This window comes from Rhinolophus ferrumequinum, chromosome X (genome assembly GCF_004115265.2).
Source record: "Rhinolophus ferrumequinum isolate MPI-CBG mRhiFer1 chromosome X, mRhiFer1_v1.p, whole genome shotgun sequence".
Classification (NCBI taxonomy): Eukaryota; Metazoa; Chordata; class Mammalia; order Chiroptera; family Rhinolophidae; genus Rhinolophus; species Rhinolophus ferrumequinum.
This window is the reverse complement of record NC_046284.1, coordinates 124249490-124259602: the sequence shown is the minus strand read 5'-3', so window position 1 is coordinate 124259602 and position 10113 is coordinate 124249490.

Genomic DNA, 10113 nt, shown 5'->3' with positions numbered 1-10113 from the left:
GCCTCAGTCAGGGGGCCACCCCCACTTGGAACCCCCCTCCCGCTCGGGAGCTGCAATCTCTTCTCCTGCCTCTAACAAACGATCCTCTTTTTTTGAAAAAAAAAAAGAAAAGAAAAAAAGATTGGGTCTGCAGAGAGAAAGAGAAGTGGAAAATTCAGGCAATTATTTTGATCGTTCCTGCTTACGTAGTTTACCCACCCAGCCACCCAAAATGCCCAGAACCCAGAGAGAAATATTGACAGTTCTCTGGTCTACTGCTCACTTCCCCATTTCATTAAAATCTAACAACTCCAATTGGAAAATGAAATTCAGTTCTTGGGTGTTTTTGAGCTGTGTTCAGCTGAAGAAAGCGATCGGTGTCTGGGACACACAGGTTTGCCGGTTCTGCCTGCTCTTACTTTTGTTTTGTTGTTGTTGTTTTTAATGTGCAAAGAAGCAGTTTTTGACATTCTCCACCCGTGTTTTGTCCCGAAACTCAGTGGAATTTCACAGACCTCAAAATCCTGCAGATTTGCCCTCCGTGGGCACGATACTGTGGGAATAGTTCACCGACAAAGATCTTGAAATAATCGCAGACCAAGATCTTGAAACAATCACAGACCTAAACCCCAGTTAGCACCCACTCCTACCGCCCAGAAACCTAATCTGCGAGTTGGTGTCAAAGAAACAAAAACTAAACGGTACTTTAACAAGAAGAGGGGGCAGGAAATGGAAGACAGAAGGGTCAGGAGGTGGGGGACGCGTGTGGGAAAATGATGTTTCCAAGCATCATTTTCTAACTCCGCCCTGCGTGGGAGCCACACGGTGGGACAGGGACGCCCGTTACAATGCAGGATCCTTGTCCTGTGGGACCTGCATTTCTAACCCGCCCCCAGGTAATGAAATGCTGAGCCTGCTGTCCCAGGACCCCCGCAGGACATAAAGTGTTCACGAGATGGAAGGTACCGCGCTGAGGACAAAGGCCTTCTTCCAGGGTATCCGTTGTCATGGACGGCGGTCTCTCAATTCACAACAGCATTTCGTGGGAAACACAGCATTGTTTTCCCCACCCGGAGTGGCCATCAGCCGCTGTCTTTATCCCGGCGCCCATGGCTGTGGGGGAACCCTGGAGTACACCCTGCGACCCGGAGACGCCTTGTCAAGCAGAGACCCCTGGGTCTGAGACGGACAGGGCATCTGAAGGACACTGTGACCCAGCACTGAGTTGCTTGATTGTCACCACAGAACTTCACCGCCGAAGGCCCCTCCCCCACCAAGAGCTCCATCCCTCCCAGCCAGGAAGGGGGCAGGGACTGTGGACCAGTGATGGAAGTTTCCGGTGATTCAGGGGTCGGTGGAGTGAGTGATGGAATTTTGGGGTGAGTGACAGTCCCTAGGATGACTGATGAAAACTTGGGGTGAATATGGGGGTTCCCGGGGGTCACATTTTGGGTGAGTATGGGGGCTCCCTAGGGGGAGTGATGGAAATGTGGGTTGATTGCCGGAATCACCAGAAATCCAGTCACTCAGGAGCAGCCCATGAGTCGAAGTAAGTGGAGTGCTTGGATCAACAACATTTTCTCTCCGTAACATTGTAACTCTGCTTCTTCTGGGACAGCATTCAAAAGCAACAAAAAGGAGGAAAGACAACAACCCTACATCAAAGCTGAGCGCTCAGATAGGGGCTGGGTCCCCAGCACTTCCTGGGCGTGTGAATGAGGCCGGGGCCCCAGGTGACACCCTAGCTATGACACACAAGGTTGCCGGAGCAATGTGACACCAAGGCACCAGCAAACACGCCCAGGGTCTCTCAGATCCCCAGCCAAGGGGGTCTTGCCTCCCACCACTATGCATCTCAGAGCCGGGGGTGCTTTCTCCAAAGCGAGAAGAGCCCTGGGCACCTTCTGTACCCCTGACTTGTCTCTACTTGGTGAGATTTTTCTAGGAGCAAAAGCAGCAAGGCCAGCTGGGGCTAGAAGGGACTTTCCACAGCTGTAACAGCATGGAGATAACCCAGGAGATAAGGATACGAGTCTCTGGTTTGAAAAAAAGAAAAAGGTCACTGAGCAGGTTCTGGAGTCACCAGAAAAAAAAGGCCTACTTGTGTCTCTGCAGCTGGCTGACACGCCCTCCAGCTCCGGTGGGGCAGGTGGTGCAGGTGCCCGGCGGGGGAAGGAGAGATTCAGACGTGGAAGGAGGCCTCCTTGGTGAGGTCTGGCAGCCTCCCCTGAGCTCCAAATCCAGGCGGAGCTGCCATCTGCATCCTCAGGTGCTCTGGCACACCTGCCTCTTCTGGGGGGGCTCTGGCTGCAGTGTGGACCCTGGGGACAGAATGGCCAATTCCTGTCCATGCCCTGCAAGCTCTGGTGTTTCCAGGAAGGGCAGTTTGCGGTTTCCAGGAAAAGCACGTATGCCCTGCAATGCCTTCCTGGTCCTGCCTGACAGCTGGGACCCCACTGCAGCTCCGGCACAGAGAGAGGGCCGTGCTGGGATCTCCAAATTGCCTGGACCGCTCATTGCATCCGTGATGAGGAAGTGGGTCAGCTTGGTGGCAAGAAATTCGGGTTTGGAGGACAGGCTGGCACAGCCCCTATTTGCCAAGGATGGGTTCCAGAGTTCCCTGACGTTGCACGCTTTGAAGGCAGGGTGTGCAGGCCCAGCGGCTCCTCAGAGCCTGGCTGCCCTGCAAGAGATTTTCAGAGGCAGCTAGCGACCCCTAGTGACCAAAACTTCTATTCTAGACAAGAGAGGAAGTAGCTGCTCTCTGCTTGGACGGACAGACCCTCCTACGTCCCGCCCAGCAGGACCTGGGGGCGGGGCCTTCCTGTCACTCAAAACACTGTCTCTGAGGGTGGAAGAAGCACCGGGACGCTTCCGTGGCCGTTCAGTGTCCTAGCTGCTCAGGCCAAGGTCCCCGTGTGGGCTGAATTGTGTCCAACCCCCACTCCCCCAAAAAAACTCTTGAAATTTGAACCCCTAGGACTGTGAACGGGACCTTATCTGGAAACAGGGTCTGTGCAGATGGGACTGAGTGAGGGATCTGAGATGAGGTCGTCCTGGATCGGGGGGCCCTGAACCCGATGACAGTGTCCTCATCAGAGACAGGAGAGGAGGGACACAGACACAGAGGGGACGCCACGTGGAGACGGAGGCAGAGATGGGAGGGAGGCGGCCACCAGCCCAGGGACGCCTGGAGCCCCCAGGAGCTGGAAGGGGCAGGAGGGACCGTCCCCTGGGGCCTCCGGACTCCTGGTCTCCAGGTTGGGGGAGGATGGATTCCTGTGGTTTTAAGCCCCTGGTCAGTGGCCATTTCTTCTGGCCGCCCCAGGACATTCATATATTATGCCACTATGGCCATATTTAGAATGTGGCAGAAAAAAACAAGGGAATATGAAAGCCCCGGGAAACTAGTAAAATCCCTAAACCGAGAAATCAACCGGACCACCGCCAAAGCCCCTTGCCTGCGGACACACGGTATGGCCAGCAGGTGGCAGTCGAGTCCCTAGGAAGAAATCGCTTGGCCTGGTTGGAAATTTGGCTTAAGATCCAACTATTAGGTAAATAAGAAAACGGGCAAAGACCTCCCGTTTTGGAAGACGGAGAAGAGAAAGTCGAAGGGATCAGGGAGGTTCCCCGGGGTCAGCGCTGTCCACCCTTTGACTGACGGGCAACCCCGGATTTCCTTGTGGCTTAAGGGAGCCCACCAGCCCGGCACACACGTCCGAGCCTGGATTTCTAGCTTCGTAAAAGGACACAGGTGAACTGCACGAAGGGCTTCCCCTCAGGACGTCCTGGTTACTTATCTCATCTGCACAGACCCTATTTTCAGACAAGGTCCCATTCCCAGTACTAGGGGTTCCAATCTCAACTTTTTTTGGGGGGTAATGGACACAGTTCAGCTCACACAGGGACCTCGGCCTGAGCAGCTAGGACACCGCCCCGCCACGGAAGCCTCCCGGTGCGTCTGGCTCCTTCAGAGTCAGTGTTTTGAGTGACAGGAAGGCCCCGCCCCCAGGTCCTGCTGGGCGGGACTTTGACGAGAGCAACTACTTCCTCTCTTGCCTAGAAGAGAAGTTTTGGTCACTAGGGGTCAGTAGCTGCCTCTGAAAACCCCGTGCGGGGGGCTCTCTGCTCAGAAGGGACACTGAAAGCTGGAGGTGGGCAGAATGGGGGCGGGGGGCAGGAAAGTGGGACCTGTCAGTCTTCAGAAGCAGGCAGAGGTACATAAGGGAGGGGACCAGATGCAGAAGTCCGCGGCATGGGGGCACCTCGGAGGTGTAGGCAGGCCCGCTGGTCGTCTTCTCAGCCGTGTGTCCCCCCGGGAGTGTTCCCTGCAGGCCTGGGGAACAGGAAGTCAGAGAGAACCCCGAGATGGGTTCAGGTCCCACGGGTCAGGATTTTAACCTCCAGCTGCAGGTCATGAGATCACCTTTTCCATGAGGTATTGTGCGCAGTGAGTGGCAGAATTCGGTTTTGTTTCCCGATTTCCCACAGTGGGGCTTGTGGGGGCCCAACCCTGGGTCGGGGACCTTATCCTGCGTGATTCGAACTCTGTCTTCCCTGGACAGTCTCTTTCTTTGCTTGTTCTTTTGACTTTTGCTACGACTTTTCGGTTCTTTCTCTACAGTGGGGTGGAAGGTGACAAAGAAGCATCTTGCCTTTTTCAGACCGGATCTTATGTCCGCTGACTTGATACGTTCTGTCATTGTTTTTCACCATCAAAGGACAATCGTGAAATGCACGAGGGAGTCCCCAGGACAAAGAGAAGGGACAATATGCCACCCATAGCCCTGCTACCTGCTCATTCGTGACCTGGCGTGACAATCCTGCAGGAAACCTCTCCCTCTCTCCCTGTGGAACATGAAGCCTCCCAAGAAGGTGAGACTTCACAGGAGAAGACGTCACGCTGTGCCACGTCCTCCCGCTGGAGAAACCAGCAGACGTCTTTCATCTGCTTGACCCTGTAGACGATACACACAAAGCTGACGACAATTAAGCTATTCCAGGGACTTTCATCCCAAGTGGACCACGAAGCACACAGAAGATTCTGCCATCGGCCACCGCTCTGCAGGGAGCCAGGGCGTCTCACACCAGGGGGACATCACCTGCGTCCCCCACACCCGTTCATGTCTCACCCAGGATTATACTCCGTGGCCCCACCTGTGTGTCGGGCAGCCGGGTAGTTTGGTTCTGAAGATTCACTGAGCCTGGCAGTGGAGGCCAAGGGCCCCCCCTGCCCCCCTTTTGGTTTCAGTCTGTCCCCCGTCCCCCCTTTCTAAAAGCACGGGACGTCACCTCGAGCCGTCTGCTGGGTTCCGTAGACATAAATGCAGTTAAGAACCAGGAGCCCACAGGCTAGTTGGAAAAGCAATGGTGAGAGAAGAAATGGGGTATCTGTGTGACAAAGTGGACACGTGGATAGCTGTCCCTGGGGCTCCTAAAACCCTTTATGTCCCTCCCCGTTCAGCAAAGAGCTTCTAAGGAGGAAAGAAGTTCCCCGGGCAGAGAGGTCCTAAAGAGCAGAGTCAAGTGGAACCATTTAGGTAGGTGTGGGAGCTCAGGGGGCAGGATGACGAGAAAGGCCAGGTATTTGCACAGCCTGAGAGCGTGGGGTCCCCAGGGAGGAAGAGGAATGTCTTACAGATGCCCCGTGGTTCTTCAGGGCTGGCCTGCAGGAAACCACAGGAGTGAGGCCTCCAAAAGGTGCCCAACAGCCCCGGGACCCTTCTGACAAGACCTGCAGACCAGACTCTCTGACAAGACTTCACGTCAGTCATTCTGATATGGCCACCCGACGAGACCTTCCAACCAGGCTTTCTGAGCAGACTTTCCGTGGGGACAGAGTCCCCGAGAGCAGTTTCCAGGCTCTCGGCCTCCTGTGGAAAGGTGCTGGCTGGGGTAGTAGATGGCCGTCAGCTGTGGCTAGTTGGCCGTCAGCTGTTACCGGTTAGCTATTGGCCACTGATATAACTGCCGGGGCTAAACTAGCAAGCGCGGATTGCAGTTAGCACGGTGGATTGCAGTCAGCAAGCGGGGTCGGTTGGCAGAGACAAGTGGACGGCAGGCTGCAGATCGTGTGGCTCCTGCCTCCTGTGTCTCCAACGCAGCCACCAGCGGGGATACAGTGGTAGGACTCCCCTACCTATGGCTCCGTGGGTGTTCGTTTTTGGCCTCCCCATGTCCTGCGTTCTTGTGTGGGGAGCGGGACCAGAGACCCTGCAAGACACTTTCCAACAAACCCTCCCTAGAAGATCTTCCAATAAGACCTTTTTACAAATCCTTCCAAACAAGACCCTCCAACCAGACTTTCTGAGCAGACTTTCCAACAAGGCCCCACCCTCATGACCTCATGTCACCCCAAACCCCTCCGAAAGGCCCCACCTTTCAACACCGTCCCCTAGAGGATCAGGGCTTCTACACATGAATATTTCTTGGGGGGTCGGGGACAGAGGGGCAGAACCATTCAGCGTCTCACACTACTTCTCCACGTTGGAAATCATGACCCAAAGCGGTGCAACTTCTTCTGTAGGAAACGGGCCGATTCAGCATCCTTCTCTCCTACTTTGTACATTTCTGGAGACCGACAGGCTGTGTGTCCCTCCAGCTGCGCCAGACGGCACCAACGGGGACACGGCGCGGATCCATCAGGCACATGAGTGATCACAAGTCCAGCCCAGCCTTCTCGTGCCCACGAACGTGCCCCTTAACCTGGTCCCTCTTGGCCCTGGGGGGATGGGGTGGCCACACGCCTCCCCAGGGAGCGCCAGGCAGACTCGCAGGCAGGAAGTTGAGAAATGCTGTCCACACACACGCTTTGGAAATGCTGTCTCTTGATGTCTCCTTCTACTTCTGGGAACAGGGATGGCCCAAGGAGCCAGGGCTGCAGTCTCCCCCGAAAGCTGGCTGAGGTCCGGGTCTGCTCAGCCGCCCCCCTCCACCTCCACCTTCAGGGGAAGAGTAACAAGCATCACTCTCCTTTCTCCTGCTGAGGAGGCTCCGGGGAGGGACAAAGGCTGTGACTTCCGGGCACCGAGTGGCCATTGGCACAAAGGGCAAACACGTATTGTCACCAGGCACCCAGGGCAGGGCTTCTCCTTAGAACTGCAGACGTCTGGGGCGGGCCGGTCTCAGGACGGGCGTCCTGGGCCCCGCAGGACACTGAGTTGTGTCCCTGGTGCCCACCCGGCAGGTGCCCGGAGCTCCTCCCCCGTCAGGACAAAAATGTCTCCAGACGTCATATGTCCCCTAGGGAAACAATCATCCCTGTTTGAACCAATGACATAGACAGACTCATAGACGATGGATGGATGGTTAGATAGATAGATAGATAGATAGCGTCTCTGACGCTAAGTCAGGTCTCTCAGCCTCACACCACTGCCGTCTGGGGCTGGATGACTGACCAATGTGGGGCGTCCCGGGCCCTGTAGGACATTGACCAGCGTCCCTGGTCTCCACCCGGCCGATGCCAGGAGCACCCCCTCCCCAGTGTGACAACCAGAGACGTGCCCCTGGGGGCAGGACCTCCCCTAGCTGAGATCCTCTGGCCCGGAGAGCACTGGGTGGGCGTGGGGGCCAAACGGGCTCCTGTGTGAAGCTCGCCATTGAACCACACGAAGCAGACTTTCATCCCGCAGGGAGGTGAGCTGCAAGTGGGAAAGGAGACAAGATGCCTCCTCGTGGGTGCTGTGCTCATGGTCGCGTGTGCAGCTCTGTGTGTAGACAAGGAGGCCACCTAGAACTCTGCCCCGAGAGGCTGCCCGCCGCCCACACGCTCAGGAGCAGCTCCCGGTGCTGTCCTGGGGGACGTGGCCTTGCGGTGGAGCTGGCTGCCGGCCCAGGCATGGCCCCCATGTCCCTATGGAGGCATCATGGACAGGGGACCTGCTGGGGCGAGGACAGGCCAGGGCAACATGGACACAGCACAGACGCCGAGCTCCTCAATCTTTCTGTTAATGGGATTGCTTTCCAGTTTGCTGCTCCCAACTCGCACAGGAATAGCCCGCTTTGGGAAAGATTTCTAGCCTCAGGGCACGTGACATTCCATAAATGTCCCGCCGCCTTTGCTCTATTTTGCTGATGAGTGGACCCCCGTCCCCTCAGTCATGACGTCCTGGAAAAAAAAAAAAAAGAAAAAGAAATGTTCATCCTGTTTTTCCTCCCAATCTGACACGCACAGAAAGACATAAATGTTTTCTCATCAGGAAAAAAGAGAAAAAGACGGTGATGTTTCATTTTTTTTAAATTGATGTTTAAAATGTTTTGAAATCAAAATGATATGGAGTAACGTGTGCTTGGATTTCACACAGGTTGATCAGATGCCCTTTGCCGTCCATCCATCCGTTAATCAATCCATTATCCATCATCACCATGGGTGGATTTTATTTTTTAATCTGCTTTATAGATTTTTTTTTTAAATCTGATTTTTTTTTTTAAGTCTGCTTTGGAGACTCTTTTTTTTTTCTTTTCAAAGGAAGGAGATCATTTAGGTCTGGGTCTTTCTCCTAAGCGTTTTCCTCACACACTTTATCCCCCAGATGGAAGGGGAGACCAGTCAGTGGGGTGGACCTTCTGGAAACGAGGCACAGGCTACCGGGGACACAACTGGTCTCCAGATCCCTGCTTGCACTTCCAGGCACTAATGAGTGACAAATGGACACTGACTTCTCTGTCATCCAGCGGTTCCAGCCATGGTGACCTGCCAGCAGGCCCTGGGGGACCTCCGACCTGTGACAGTCACCTTGCTGGAGGGACGGAGCTGGGCAGGGCCAGAGCTGTAGGGAAAAGTTTCACTTTCCCTTCATCGTGAGTTCTTGGAACACTGTGGTGTATCGCGGGACACTGTCACATTTTATCAGAAAGGACACCAAAGGTTAAGGCTTGTCACGTCAGTAAAAATTCCACGTTCCAAAAAGAGAAAGCAGAAACGTGAAGGTGTCATGCGTGTTGGCAAAGTTCCAGAGTGGATGACCTGGGCTCCCATTTCTCCGGCTCCTTCCTCCCTGCTCCCCCCGAGACAGGGTCCCCAGGAACCGAGCAAGCCACCCAAGGCCAGGCAGGGTGTCCCGTACTCCCCACCCCCGTGCCTATGCCCTGGAGGCAATTCTGAGCAGAACCAAAAACGCCAAGACAAACACAGCGAAGAAAAGAAGGAAATGGGGGTTCCAAGAAGCAACGTGTGACGTTCGCCCAGACCCTGCTGACGAAGCTTCTGCCGTGTGTGTCAGGCGTGACCAGACGTGGTGGCCTGCGTGACGGGAAATAGTCACTATGTCGGGCTCCTCATGACCACTCTGTTTTGATGCCTCGGTAGAAGGACTCTCAGGACTCCGAAAAGCTATTAGACTGTCGGTCCTGGTTTAGTACAGTGAACACATACAGATAAGAATGAGGAAGGGCAGGACGTGCAGGGGACAGGGTCCAGGCGAGACAGGACGTGAGTGCGGTTGTAGCTGTCCTGTCCCCATGGACTTGCTTGGACAGTTCTGACTTCCCCAGCAGTGGTGTGTGACCACGTGCGTGGAGGTTTGCTGCCCAGGAAAGTTCCCCAAGCTGTGGCATCCAGGCGTTTTATTGGGGCCATTCGCACAGCACGGTGTGCCCGCCTGGCTCACCTAACTTCATCGTCAAAAGCCCCCTCCAGAGGTCTAGATATGGGATGACCCAAAGGTCCCACTGTCCATCACGTCGTGGCACAACCCACAGTCCCAGGAGAACAAAGACATTCTTAGAAGGCAGCACATCCGAGGGCTCAGAGGTGGCCTCCCGGGAGCCGGCCAAAGCCCACACCTATCTTGGAACCGGCAGAGTGTGGACAACCCAGGCTCACAGACTTAACTCTTCAGCACACAGGTGTGTTGTGGGATTTTTCACCCTGCAGAGGCCCAGGCGGTGTCAGAATCGGGAATATCTCTCCCGCCAGGAAAGAAATGCCGTGGGACACCCGCTGCTCCAGTTCAAACGTCTTCCTGGATTTCGTGATGCCTCCTTATCCCTCCAGGAAGCCGCTTAAAGGGGGCCCACGGCACCCACCTCTCGTCCGTTCACCCCACCCTCTTTGCCAGGTCTCCTTTTGCTCCCGCTCTGATAAGGCACCGACGTTCCCGAATTTTCTCAGCCCTGAAGCTCTCATGTGTG